Genomic DNA, 13378 nt, shown 5'->3' with positions numbered 1-13378 from the left:
TCCAGAAGAGGGCAACCAAAATGGTCAAAGGCCTGGAAACGATGCCTTATGAGGAACGGCTTAGGGAGCTGGGTATGTTTAGCCTGGAGAAGAGAAGGTTAAGGGGTGATATGATAGCCATGTTCAAATATATGAAAGGATGTCATATGGAGGAGGGAGAAAGATTGTTTTCTGCTGCTCCAGAGAAGCGGACACGGAGCAATGGATTCAAACTTCAAGAAAGAAGATTCCACCTAAACATTAGGAAGAACTTCCTGACATGAAAGCTCATACCAAAATAAAAACTTAGTTGGTCTTTAAGGTGCTACTGAAGGAATTTTTTTATTTTGCTTTGACTCAGACCAACACGGCTACCTACCCGTAATTAGGGCCACATTGAATTCTACCCATGTAATTCTACCTGCTTCCCCCGAGTCTGTCAGTCACAATGTATGAATCCGCCATTGCATTTCTCTAGAAGCCAGAGAACCCACTAGGGAAAGGCCAAACTCTGCTCCAGCACCTCTCTCACACATCTTTTGCATCATTCTTACATACAAACAGAGTAGAATGATCACAGTGCAAATGGGTCTCAGAATGAATGTAAGCATGCTGGCTGCTCAACAAATTATTTGATTTGCTATGCATCAAGCAAGGCTTTCTGCATTTCTTTCCCTTCCCACTATTGTAGAACTAGCCCTGATCCGGCTGTGACAGCTTGCTAACTGTACAACGTAATGGAGCTGTGGTTTCCTCTACACTGTTGAGAGAAAGCCGTACTACAAATTCCCAATTACAGCTGCTTCTACTTATCCCATTCAAGTAAATTGAAGTGGTGAAATTAACTTAACTAGAGTACAATGTCTTCTGTTCTAGTCAATTTCACAAGAAAGGGAAAATCTTGAGTGCACAGAGGGGAAGTGCACATTGTTTAATTTCTTAAAAACACAGAACTAAAAAATGAGAGCAAGCAGTCCTGCACTAGTTTTGATGTTTTCTGTTTAAAGGCCCATGTCAGTGATAGAGAAGCTGTGGTCCTCCAGATGTTGGGCTCCAACCCCCATCATCTCTGACCATTAGCTATGCTATAATAAGTTAATAATCATAATCATAATTTATTATTTATACCCTGCCCATCTGGCTGGGTTTCCCCAGCCACTCTGCTAGCTTTGGCTGATGAGAGTTTGAGCCCAACAACATGGATAGGGCCACAGGTTCTCCATTCTCTGCAGCACAGAACAAGTTACTTCACCAGTTTTCTAGAATTAAAATAAAATCACTTGAACTTCAATAGGTTTCTTACCCTCATGCCCCCAGTTTTCAAACTGATGGCCCACAAAAAATCCTAGGAGGTAGGAACACGATTCCTATTTAACCCACCCCCAAATGCTAAGGCCTGCATTTGCAGGAAAAACACTGCACCTATCATTTTGAAAGCTGTCTGTAAATTGCATTCAATTCCAGCGGGGGGGGGGGGGGGGTTTGGAGAATTAAGAGAATTTTCCCTTAGAAATAAAATTTAAATATTCCCTGCATGAAAATCCCTGTACGGATCTACTCTAGCGGCAGGCTTAAGAAACTCTGGATGCCTGCACATTTCACCCACTTATGTAAAAAAAAAAAAAGTTTTTAGATTCCCCATTATGAGGGATTCTGAATCCTCATAATGAGAATGAAACCGAACTTTGGATTTAACACATCAGGTCTGGACCCCAGTTAATAACTGAATAAAAACAACAACAACAACAACAACAACAACAACAACAACAACAACAACAACAACAACACAGAGCAGATCTGAAACAGACCAGGCTGCTTCCAAACATTACTAAAACAGTGAAGCTTGTAGTCACTGCTCAATCCTAGGGAATAATGACAGCACTGTGCAATTGACTTGACTTCCCTGGGAATTTTCTAGTCTGTATACTGCAAAGCCTGTGGCTAGGCTGTTTATTGAGAAGCATCCACTGCAACCAACCATCCATTGGTGATTAAAAAGAGAGGTGTGCTTTTCTCCCCATTATGAGGACATTCGTTTTTTGTTTCTGGCTTCATTGTGTCAGCAACACTAGTCACTTAGAATGGTGATAGTAAAAAATCTCATGTCTCTAAGGATGGAGGAAGTCGCCTACTTATTACAGTACTTTATAATTACCTGCAAATTTTGGATGAAGTTGCCTGGAGTCCACTGTCCGCATTTTGTCCTGGCTGACAAACCTGGCAGAGGGATTTTTGTAGCGGCAACAGAGAACGGGGAAATGTTGGAAAGCATGCTAAATCTGGAAAAGAAGCCTTTGAAACCACAGAGGAGCCTCTGATTAACTGGAGTCAGCCTTTGCCACTCCTGGTCTCTGTGAGCAATTCAGGTTTAGAGAAGTGAAACAAAAAGGCATTTCATTTGGGGGCTTCTTGTGCCAAAGTGAATTAACATGAGGGAATTGTTCCTATTCTAACGGCGCCTGGGCGAACCAGGTTTTCCGAAGACAAAAGAGAAAATAAGTGCTAAATATACCAAAAAGCCTCAAGACACTGTGGGAAAATGAGAAAACAGTTTTTTAAATTAAAAAAACCCATCACTCTTGTGTATCTCTCTTTCCATCTTTTCCACATTGAGGCCTGGGTACCAATAATTCACGATTCTTATTGTCTGGAGAATATTCCCATAACTCCAATGGATGTTGCCTTCCTTATATTTCATTTTGGTCCTAGTTTTGCTTTCCATGCTAAAATAATGTTTTGATGAACTGAAATGAACCATTCCAGGTTAATAGTCAAGGACCTCTGATGCTCAAAAAGTGGATACAACATCTTTAAAAGATAACATTAATATATTCCACTCCTTTTCATTGTTTACAGGGTTATTCTGCCCTCCTTTTTCTGCACTATGCCTTCGAGCTTTTCAGAAAATGAAAAAGTGACCAATCAGTTTATCTACTATATATTTTCGAAAGTGGTTTGTCTGCTTGTTTTCAATATGTTTGGACACCTCTTGAGATATCATTGCTAAACATGGCATGAGGGTTTCCAAGACAGGTGTGGCACTCTTCATTGATGTTTGGATGCTAGCCATCATTTTGATTCAAGTTGATTCAAATTGGTGGACCCAAATGTGACTTTGCCCCTTTTTTTGACATATTTTTGGCCACCTCTCAGGATATGGTTACCAAACGTGGCATGAGGGTTCTTGAGGTGGGGGTGGCAGTCTTCATTGATCTTTGGGTGCCAGGCACCATTTTGCATTGTCGGTGATCCAAAACATCACTTTACCTGATTTTTTGGCGTGAGAGGTCCAAGCTCACAAGTTGCACTATCCATTTAAAAATCGCAATATTTTTTGGTTTCTAAAAATCCCTGGGCAGTGCTAGGCACTCCCTGATAGTCTATAAATAAAAGCAAAGTCAATAAAATTCAAATGCTCTTCTTCTTGTAACAGAATTTTGTGTTGCATTGTATGGACTTATAGAAAGCTGGAACTGTGGACTGGATTGGGTGGCAGTGTCCCTCTACCCTTTAGCTTTCCTGGCTAAGATGGCTGCTGAATGTGCGAGTGGGTGGGAGTCTTGCTGGCAGGATAAGAACCAATGAAGAACCTTCTGAATCAGGTCAATGGCCCATCTAGTCCAGTATCCTGTTCTCACAGTAGCCTCCCAGATTCCTGTGCATGTCCCCATTTCTGATGGGTGTTTTGTGAAGGCCACACCTAATACCAGTCAGTGTCAAGTAATAATAATAAAAAACTGCAGCAATCCTCAACAATCCCGAACCTCCGTTGTGTTCCGAGGGGCCTTACTGGGGGTTGTGCAAATTGTAAAAAGAAATTTATGAAACCCCAACTGAGCTAGGATTGCCCGCACACTGAGAAATATCCACACGTCTTTTCTCTGTGCAATTTATCATGGTCTTGATCCTCAGAATCCGAAATTAAACATTTTAAATGTCCTTTGCATGGAAATCTAGAAGCTGGAATCAAGCTATCCTTAACTGGCAATAATAGTGGAGTTTTATATTTTCCTAAACCAACCAGTGATGGCAATAATCAAAATAATGCAATGAGTCTGTTCCTTTTAGTGTTACCAGAATACCCCCCACAGGACGTTTCAACTTCTTACTGGCTGGTTTCCATTCCTCCATGTTCTAAGTGAAAACAGGCTTCCCATATGATATTAATTTAGCTTCAAATTGAACACTTAACATTGCTGCTATGGAATATAGCTCCCACTGGAATCTTGGTGGAAAATAACCCAATACTTTATTAGAAGGATCCATTGTATTATGGCTAAGGACTCCCAGAATGTTATGAAATTTGATGATCTCTAAACAGAAGGTCTGGGAAGCATTTTCCCTCTGGGAAATATTTTTTCCCTCAGTTGTGCAAGGAAATAATTGCACACATTGTCCACTGATTTATTCTCTTTCTTTCTTCCTAAAAAGCAGTGTATCTTTTGAATTTGCTCCTATTGGTTTTAGAGAAGGATCTGAGGAAGGCGTATAGGGTTTTGCTGGTGAGAACAAGAATGCCAGTGGACAGTGCAGAAAGAACACTGTGTTAAGAAATGGGAGAGGCTATAATGAGCCTAACGAGTGTGATAAAAGAATCCAATGCCCAGTTGTTCAAGAATGCATGTCTATCCAGCTGTAGTAAAAACAGATGAACTTGCTTCATGTTCTGTACTGGAATGCCACTCTTTCCCCCATCTCTGGACAAAATAGTTCATTAATCGGTTTTTCTGAATATTTTATTTCATGAGGGTAGGTATACATCTCAGGTCTGTACTCTCTCCCCCCCCACCCCCAACATCCTTGCCAGATCATGTTTTGCTATTTACATAATTTCCTTTCTTAGATAGTACAAGGAGCCCCCTGTGTAGTGACAAAGTTCTCTTTCTCTGGACATAGTTATATCTTGAACAACCAACAGCCAAATTCCAGATGACTCTGCTAGTACACCATTGTTGTTGTTGTTTAGTCGTTTAGTCGTGTCCGACTCTTCGTGACCCCATGGACCAGAGCACGCCAGGCACTCCTGTCTTGCACTGCCTCCCACAGTTTGGTCAAACTCATGTTCGTAGCTTCGAGAACACTGTCCAACCATCTTGTCCTCTGTCGTCCCCTTCTCCTAGTGCCCTCAATCTTTCCCAACATCAGGGTCTTTTCCAAGGATTCTTCTCTTCTCATGAGGTGGCCAAAGTATTGGAGCCTCAGCTTCACGATCTGTCCTTCCAGGGAGCACTCAGGGCTGATTTCCTTAAGAATGGATAGGTTTGATCTTCTAGCAGTCCATGGGACTCTCAAGAGTCTCCTCCAGCACCATAATTCAAAAGCATCAATTCTTCAGCGATCAGCCTTCTTTATGGTCCAGCTCTCACGTCCATACATCACTACTGGGAAAACCATAGCTTTAACTATACGGACCTTTGTCGGCAAGGTGATGTCTCTGCTTTTTAAGATGCTGTCTAGGTTTGTCATTGCTTTTCTCCCAAGAAGCAGGCGTCTTTTAATTTCGTGACTGCTGTCACCATCTGCAGTGATCAAGGAGCCCAATAAAGTAAAATCTCTCACTGCCTCCATGTCTTCCCCTTCCATTTGCCAGGAGGTGATGGGACCAGTGGCCATGATCTTGGTTTTTTTGATGTTGAGCTTCAGACCATATTTTGCGCTCTCCTCTTTCACACTCATTCAAAGGTTCTTTAATTCCTCCTCACTTTCTGCCATCAAGGTTGTGTCATCTGCATATCTGAGGTTGTTGATATTTCTTCTGGCAATCTTAATTCCGGCTTGGGATTCATCTAGTCCAGCCTTTCGCATGATGAATTCTGCATATAAGTTAAATAAGCAGGGAGACAATATACAACCTTGTCGTACTCCTTTCCCAATTTTGAACCAATCAGTTGTTCCATATCCAGTTCTAACTGTAGCTTCTTGTCCCACATAGAGATTTCTCAGGAGACAGATGAGGTGATCAGGCACTCCCATTTCTTTAAGAACTTGCCATAGTTTGCTGTGGTCGACACAGTCAAAGGCTTTTGCATAGTCAATGAAGCAGAAGTAGACGTTTTTCTGGAACTCTCTAGCTTTCTCCATAATCCAGCGCATGTTTGCTATTTGGTCTCTGGTTCCTCTGCCCTTTCGAAATCCAGCTTGCACTTCTGGGAGTTCTCGGTCCACATACTGCCTAAGCCTGCCTTGTAGAATTTTGAGCATGACCTTGCTAGCGTGTGAAATGAGCGCAATTGTGCGGTAGTTGGAGCATTCTTTGGCACTGCCCTTCTTTGGAATTGGGATGTAGACTGATCTTCTCCAATCCTCTGGCCATTGCTGAGTTTTCCAAACTTGCTGGCATATTGGGTGTAGCACCTTAACAGCATCATCTTTTAAAATTTTAAATAGTTCAGCTGGAATATCATCACTTCCACTGGCCTTGTTATTAGCAGTGCTTTCTAAGGCCCATTTGACTTCACTCTCCAAGATGTCTGGCTCAAGGTCAGCAACCACACTACCTGGGGTGTACGAGACCTCCATATCTTTCTGGTATAATTCCTCTGTGTATTCTTGCCACCTCTTCTTGATGTCTTCTGCTTCTGTTAGGTCCTTACCACTTTTGTCCTTGATTATGGTAATCTTTGTACGAAATGTTCCTTTCATATCTCCAATTTTCTTGAACAGATCTCTGGTTTTCCCCATTCTATTGTTTTCCTCTATTTCTTTGCATTGCTCATTTAAGAAGACCCTCTTGTCTCTCCTTGCTGCTTTTTGGAAATCTGCATTCATTTTCCTGTATCTTTCCCTATCTCCCTTGCATTTTGCTTGCCTCCTCTCCTCCGCTATTTGTAAGGCCTCGTTGGACAGCCATTTTGCTTTCTTGCATTTCCTTTTCCTTGGGATGTTTTTCGTTGCTGCCTCCTGTATAATGTTACGAGCCTCCATCCATAGTTCTTCAGGCACTCTGTCCACCAAATCTAAATCCTTAAACCTGTTCCTCACTTCCACTGTGTATTCATAAGGGATTTGATTCAGATTGTATCTTACTGGCCCAGTGGTTTTTCCTACTTTCTTCAGTTTAAGCTGGAATTTTGCTATAAGAAGCTGATGATCTGAGTTACAGTCAGCTCCAGGTCTTGTTTTTGCTGACTGTATAGAGCTTCTCCATCTTTGGCTGCAGAGAATATAATCAATCTGATTTCGATGCTGCCCATTTGGTGATATCCATGTGTAGAGTCGTCTCTTGTGTTGTTGGAAGAGAGTGTTTGTGATGACCAGCTTGTTCTCTTGACAGAACTCTATTAGCCTTTGCCCTGCTTCATTTTGATCTCCAAGGCCAAACTTGCCAGTTATTCCTTTTATCTCTTGATTCCCTACTTTAGCATTCCAATCCCCTGTAATGAGAAGAACATCCTTCTTTGGTGTCATTTCTAGAAGGTGTTGTAGGTCTTCATAGAATTGGTCAATTTCACTTCCTTCAGCACCGGTAGTTGGTGCATAAACTTGGATTACTGTGATGTTAAAAGGTCTGCCTTGGATTCGTATCGAGATCATTCTGTCATTTTTGAGATTGCATCCCATTACAGCTTTTGCCACTCTTTTGTTGACTATGAGGGCCACTCCATTTCTTCTACAGGATTCTTGCCCACAGTAGTAGATATGATAGTCACCCGAACTGAATTCGCCCATTCCCTTCCATTTTAGTTCACTGATGCCCAGGATGTCGATATTTATTCTTGTCATCTCATTTTTGACCACATCCAGCTTACCTCCATCCATGGTTCTTACATTCCAGGTTCCTATGCAATATTTTTCTTTACAGCATCGGACTTTCCTTTCGCTTCCAGGCATATCCGCAACTGAGCGTCCTTTCGGCTTTGGCCCAGCCGCTTCATCAGCTCTGAATCTACTTGTACTTGTCCTCCGCTCTTCCTCAGTAGCATGTTGGACGCCTTCCGACCTGAGGGGCTCATCTTCCAGCGTCATAACTTTTATATGCCTGTTGTCTTTGTCCATGGAGTTTTCTTGGCAGGGATACTGGAGTGGCTTGCCAGTTCCTTCTCCAGGTGGATCACGTTTAGTCAAAACTCTCCACTATGACCTGTCCATCTTGGGTGGCCCTGCATGGCATAGCTCATAGCTTCTCCGAGTTATTCAAGCCCCTTCGCCACGACAAGGCATTGATCCATGAAGGGGAGTACACCATTACATTAGTACATTACTAACAAAAAGAAACTACCAGTTGCTCAGCAAGACTGATTCTTTCTAGAAAGAAGCTATTGGGGAGGGGGAGTGAATCTGTGCTAAATCCCTGGATATTTGATTAAAATTGTCTCAATTTATTGTATGAATTATAAATGAAGTTTTAGAGTGAACAGCTGAGCAGATTTCTGACAACAGTGGAAGAATGTATTTACAGTGATACCTCGGTTTAAGTACACAATTGGTTCCGGAAGTCTGTACTTAACCTGAAGTGTACTTAACCTGAAACGAACTTTCCCATTGAAAGTAATAGAAAGTGGATTAATCTGTTCCAGATGGGTCTGCGGAGTACTCAACCTGAAGCGTACTTAACCTGAGGTATGACTATAATTGGTTCTGGAAGTCCATACTTAACCTGAAGCGTACTTAGCCTGAAGCGAACTTTCCCATTGAAAGTAATGGAAAGTGGGTTAATCCGTTCCAGACGGGTCTGTGGAGTACTTAAACTGAAAGTACTCAAACCGAGGCGTACTTAAACCGAGGTATGACTGTATGTACTTTTTTAAAAAGGCTTTGACATGAAATTCAGGATTCAGTCTCTTCTTTTTGACTTGCGTCTTAAGAGAGAGGAGAACACAAAGATGTCAGCCCTTCACCCCCTCTGCTTGGTATCACACTGTTCCAGTGGTTCACAGAGAAGCTATCCTTAACAGATAGATTATGAGCATAAAGCCACTTCCGCGCCTGCAACGGAGGTGGGGTTGTGGGCTGCCCGACTGTACCATCGCGTAGGGGCTGCAAGCTCAGCCCCTACGCAATGGTAGGTTCCGGCCTGCGTCACCCCCCGACCAGCCAATGAGGTCGGTCGGGGCGGGGCCACCAACTTTAAAGCGCTCTGCAGGCGGGAAAAGCTCCCTCTTTCATCCCGAGGAGCTCTAGTAGATCTACGTCGCGGGGCTCCTTTCTGGTGGTTAACTTCTCACAGACTTCAACACACGGGTTGGAGTCGGATATAGTCTGTTAGGTTCCAATGCCTAAGCCAATTCCGCTCAACATGCATAATTAATAAAGTTGTGGCCTTAACCACCCAATTAAATCTTAATCACTGTGTCATGAGTCTTTATTACATGGGAAGGAGGGCTATTGCCACACAATCTGGGAAGCTGATGAACCATCCTGCAGCAAGACTGAAGCATAAGGCCATAAGACAGAGACCTATGGTAGATCCTGGTGAGGATAATGGCATTAATATTTGCTTTACACCAGTAAAACTCCATTTCAATTTTAATAGATTCCCTTTGGGTTTATGGGAAGAGCAAGCCCCAAACGCTATTGCTGTTTGTTGAACTGATTGCAATAGGATGGCAACATTGGCTAGTATCTCCCCCCCCCCTTTTATGCTAGTGCATTCTTCTAATAAATTACAGCCCTTCAACCTTCACAATTCCACAGGCTCCATGAATGATGAATTGGAGTGTTGTTTACCTCTCCTTCCTCTATTAATTCCTCTGTGGTTTCCTACATAGGCACGGAAGGAAGATAATGTAGCCTATCTAAGGTGTAAGCTTACACACACACACACACTATAAACTCACTGATCAAAGGGAGGTCTTTTCCCTCAAGAAGCTATCTATCCTGGCATCAGCAGAAAGGAGGAGGAAGAGGGCTGCTCAGGGAGACTTTTGACAGAGAATTCCAAGGGGATGTCGACCACACAGAAGGTCTCCGGTCTGCAAAGGTTATGTACACTATAAATATGCAAACTGGACATGCTAATTTAGCATACCTCATTTGCGGTATGCTAAACCAACACTCCTATCCCCCACCCCTACCCCGCACATAAATATATAAAGAACGTGTTCTTGTGCACAAGCATCACTCAGATGTCTAACATGATAAACCGGCGAGAAATAGGTAGATTGAATGCTCTTGGAGCTTGCTCCCTTTGGAAGGCAGCTGGTCTCTTCAATGATACTTCATTCTTCATTGTCCCGAGGCAAGAAAGAGGGTCTTCAGCGCTGGGGTTCTTGTTGCCACCCGCCAGGTGTTTCCAGACTGCAGTCTCTTCTGACCTCCCTCATGATCTCAAGTCAAGTGTGTAATCTCACAGTTTCATCATTGCATCATTTCAGCGCTGCACCTTTTCACATTTTTCTTTTAAAAACAGGGTAGCCCCACCCCCCTCCCAGTGTGTTCTTACTTTTTACTTTTAAAATTATTATTATTTAATTTATTCAATTTGTATGCCACCCTTCATCTGAAGTTCTCAGGGTTGTTCACGGCATAAAAAAACCAAACAAGCCAATAACTTTAAAATGCCTCACCAGATTCCAGTCCAGAGAGCCTGCTGGAAATACAGAATTCCAAAATCCAGGGCAGAATCTACTTCTGTAATCATCCCTGATTGAAACTCATGCCGGTCTCAATTTGCTCTTGCAACTTATTTATGTAGCTATCAGCCAGGATAAAAAGACATAGCGACTGGCAGATAAAATCAGCCTTAAAAACTATTGATTCTAACTCTGCTGTGGTTTCTTTAAATTGTGCCACTCACAATTATTTTAAAGGCAAGTTTCTGACTGTGGCGATACGTTCGATAGCACCCAAACAATATGTTTATAAAGCTTATTTCATTTGTACATCTCTTTTTCATGGAAGAAAAATTAATGCATTTCAAATCCTGACTGTGCGTGTGTTACTGTAATTCTGAGTCGTCATATTCAATATAACCGATATTGGTGGACAGTTAAGGGAGAAGGAGGAAGAGTAAAGCAGCAGGGAAAGGGGATCTGAAAAGATTTGCACTCTAATAAGAGAATGGAAACCCTCGTGGAACACAATACAAGGTATCCAGCAACACCGGCCTTCTGCAAGCGTACATTGAAAGGCTTTAGCAACAAAAAGTCTTTGTTAGTCTACTTAGCGCTACATTCTGCATTTGAAGCAGACAGTGTTTGGAAGAGCTCCATGCTGCTTCTTTATGTTCCCAAGACCAGAATTCTCTCTAACGCTCTAATTTCCAGCTCAGCTACCCCAGGGCCAACTGGAGACAATAGGGACAGATTAATAGCCTCAGGAAGTTGGAATAGAAAAACCGCGGAAGATCTTCCGACGAAGGAAAACCTGGGAAAACGTATAACTTTCAGCACTGGATGTGTACTAATTAAATGTACATGGAAAACAAGTGTGCGCGCACTGTTTTATCTCGGCTCCAAGTTCCCCAGACTTAAACTATTCCATAAGTTGCTTGGTTTAAAACAAAAAAACCAACCCGAAACCATCAGTAGTTTTTGTGGGGCTAAAAATGTCCGCTCTGATGGTTTTCAACTGCACAGGTCCGAAGTAACATTGCTGGAATCATTTCAAATTTGTACTTGCTGTAACCGAGCAGGATTTGAACTTTTGTTTAGTTTCATAAGCTGCAAGAATCAAGTGTGCTTGTGAAGTTGCCTTGTATTAAGTATAACCATTGGTTCATCTCAACCAGGATTGTTATCTCTTTGTGATAGCTATTTTCTGAGATCTCAAGGAGAGACTCTTCCTAGCCTGGCAAGCAAAGATCATCTCACTCGACAGCCTGGGTGAGCCTGTGACCTTACACACACAACTTACGTGCGCCATCACTAAGCTTTAGGTCATTCCATTCCTTTTTCGCTGTTGGCAGCACATTTAGAAAGTCTTCATATGTGAAAAAATAATAATCTTCATTTGGTGGTATATGGGATTTAGCCTTGATAAACAAATTAACTGAAAAATTCAGACATCGGAAAGACAGATACAGAGTTTTTTATTGATAGATGGTTTGCGCTTCTTTCATATATAAACAATAATTCTTCAGTACAACATTTCTCAAGCAAGCATAGATCTTTGTGGAAGGACTGCTGCATGGATTTTGTGTGATCGTTGATTCTATGAAGATTTGTCTTAATGAAGGACAATGTTCACGTTGAGTGATTGCATTTTTGTGGCCTTCTTCAAATTTATGCTTTCATTTTCGTTTGGTTTATCTGTACCATTTCTTTGAAAAAATGCAATGAAAATCATTTTTAAGATGAGGTTTTCTTAGCCGTTTGTAAGAAAGCTTCTACAAAGAGCGATCAACATAGAATTCATCCCTCTCTGTGATTAAATTGGCCTTTTTGGGGTTGAGAGGAGCCAATATGATTTGCTGTGTTGGCCAAATATTTCCTTGCTGTTTCTGCATTGCATTTATTGAAATACACAGCAGGGAGCTGCTAAGTCCCTTGTTTACACACACCTCCCACACTCATGAAATAATTGGGCATGTAACATGATGACCAAAGAAAAGCAAAGAGCTGTAAGTTGCACAATATGTGCGCTTCCACTGTTGCAGTTATTAACATTATATGAATAAGTGGAATGGCAAGGCATACAACAAACCAATGGAATAGCTACTTTGTGTACATTTGATTATTAAGCATTGTATTATTATTATTATTATTATTATTATTATTATTTAGTCAGGGGCTAGAGGATGAGGGGAGGAGAGAAAAGAAGAAATCATTTATTGTTGTTGTTGTTTTTATTTATTAAATTTATATGCCACCCTTCAAACAAAGATCTCAGGGACAGGGTGGTTCACCAGATAAAAATACAAGATAAAAACACAAGTAAATATTTAGAACAAAAACAAAACGATAGCCCCCCTCCTAAAAGGACAATATTTATTATTATTATTATTTATTAACTTTAAAAAAGTGACTGTGTGGGTTGTGTAATGGTGAATACACAGCCCTCTATGTTGTGCCACCAGTGACAAGGGAAGCTGCTTCCTTCTCTGGGGGATTCTGGGTGGCCACCAGGAGTCAGGTTCTCCCAGCACTGTCATCAACAGGAGCAGCAAAACATACTTCCTGAAGACAAATGTGAGCACCGAACTGAAAAGGGAATGTCAAAACAAATGGACTTTTGCCAGGTAAAACTTTAACTGAAAAGGATTTTGGAGTTTTTAAAAAAAAATCTTGAAAGGAAAACCAACTCTTGCACACCACTCATGTGACATGCGAAGGCAATGAGATCTCTTGAAAGAGTGAAAGTCAAGAGCTTGGGGGAGGGTTGGCATTCAAGAATGGTAAACAGCCTCCATTCTTGTGGCGTTCCTCAGCACAGGGCTCCCGAAGTTCTAAGAAATGGCAATAAAATGTTATGGCTGATTTATTACATCCAAGATGCTTAACATATTTTAGAGTCAGCTGTG

This window comes from Zootoca vivipara, chromosome 2 (genome assembly GCF_963506605.1).
Source record: "Zootoca vivipara chromosome 2, rZooViv1.1, whole genome shotgun sequence".
NCBI classification, from domain to species: Eukaryota; Metazoa; Chordata; class Lepidosauria; order Squamata; family Lacertidae; genus Zootoca; species Zootoca vivipara.
This window is presented reverse-complemented; position numbering follows the sequence as displayed.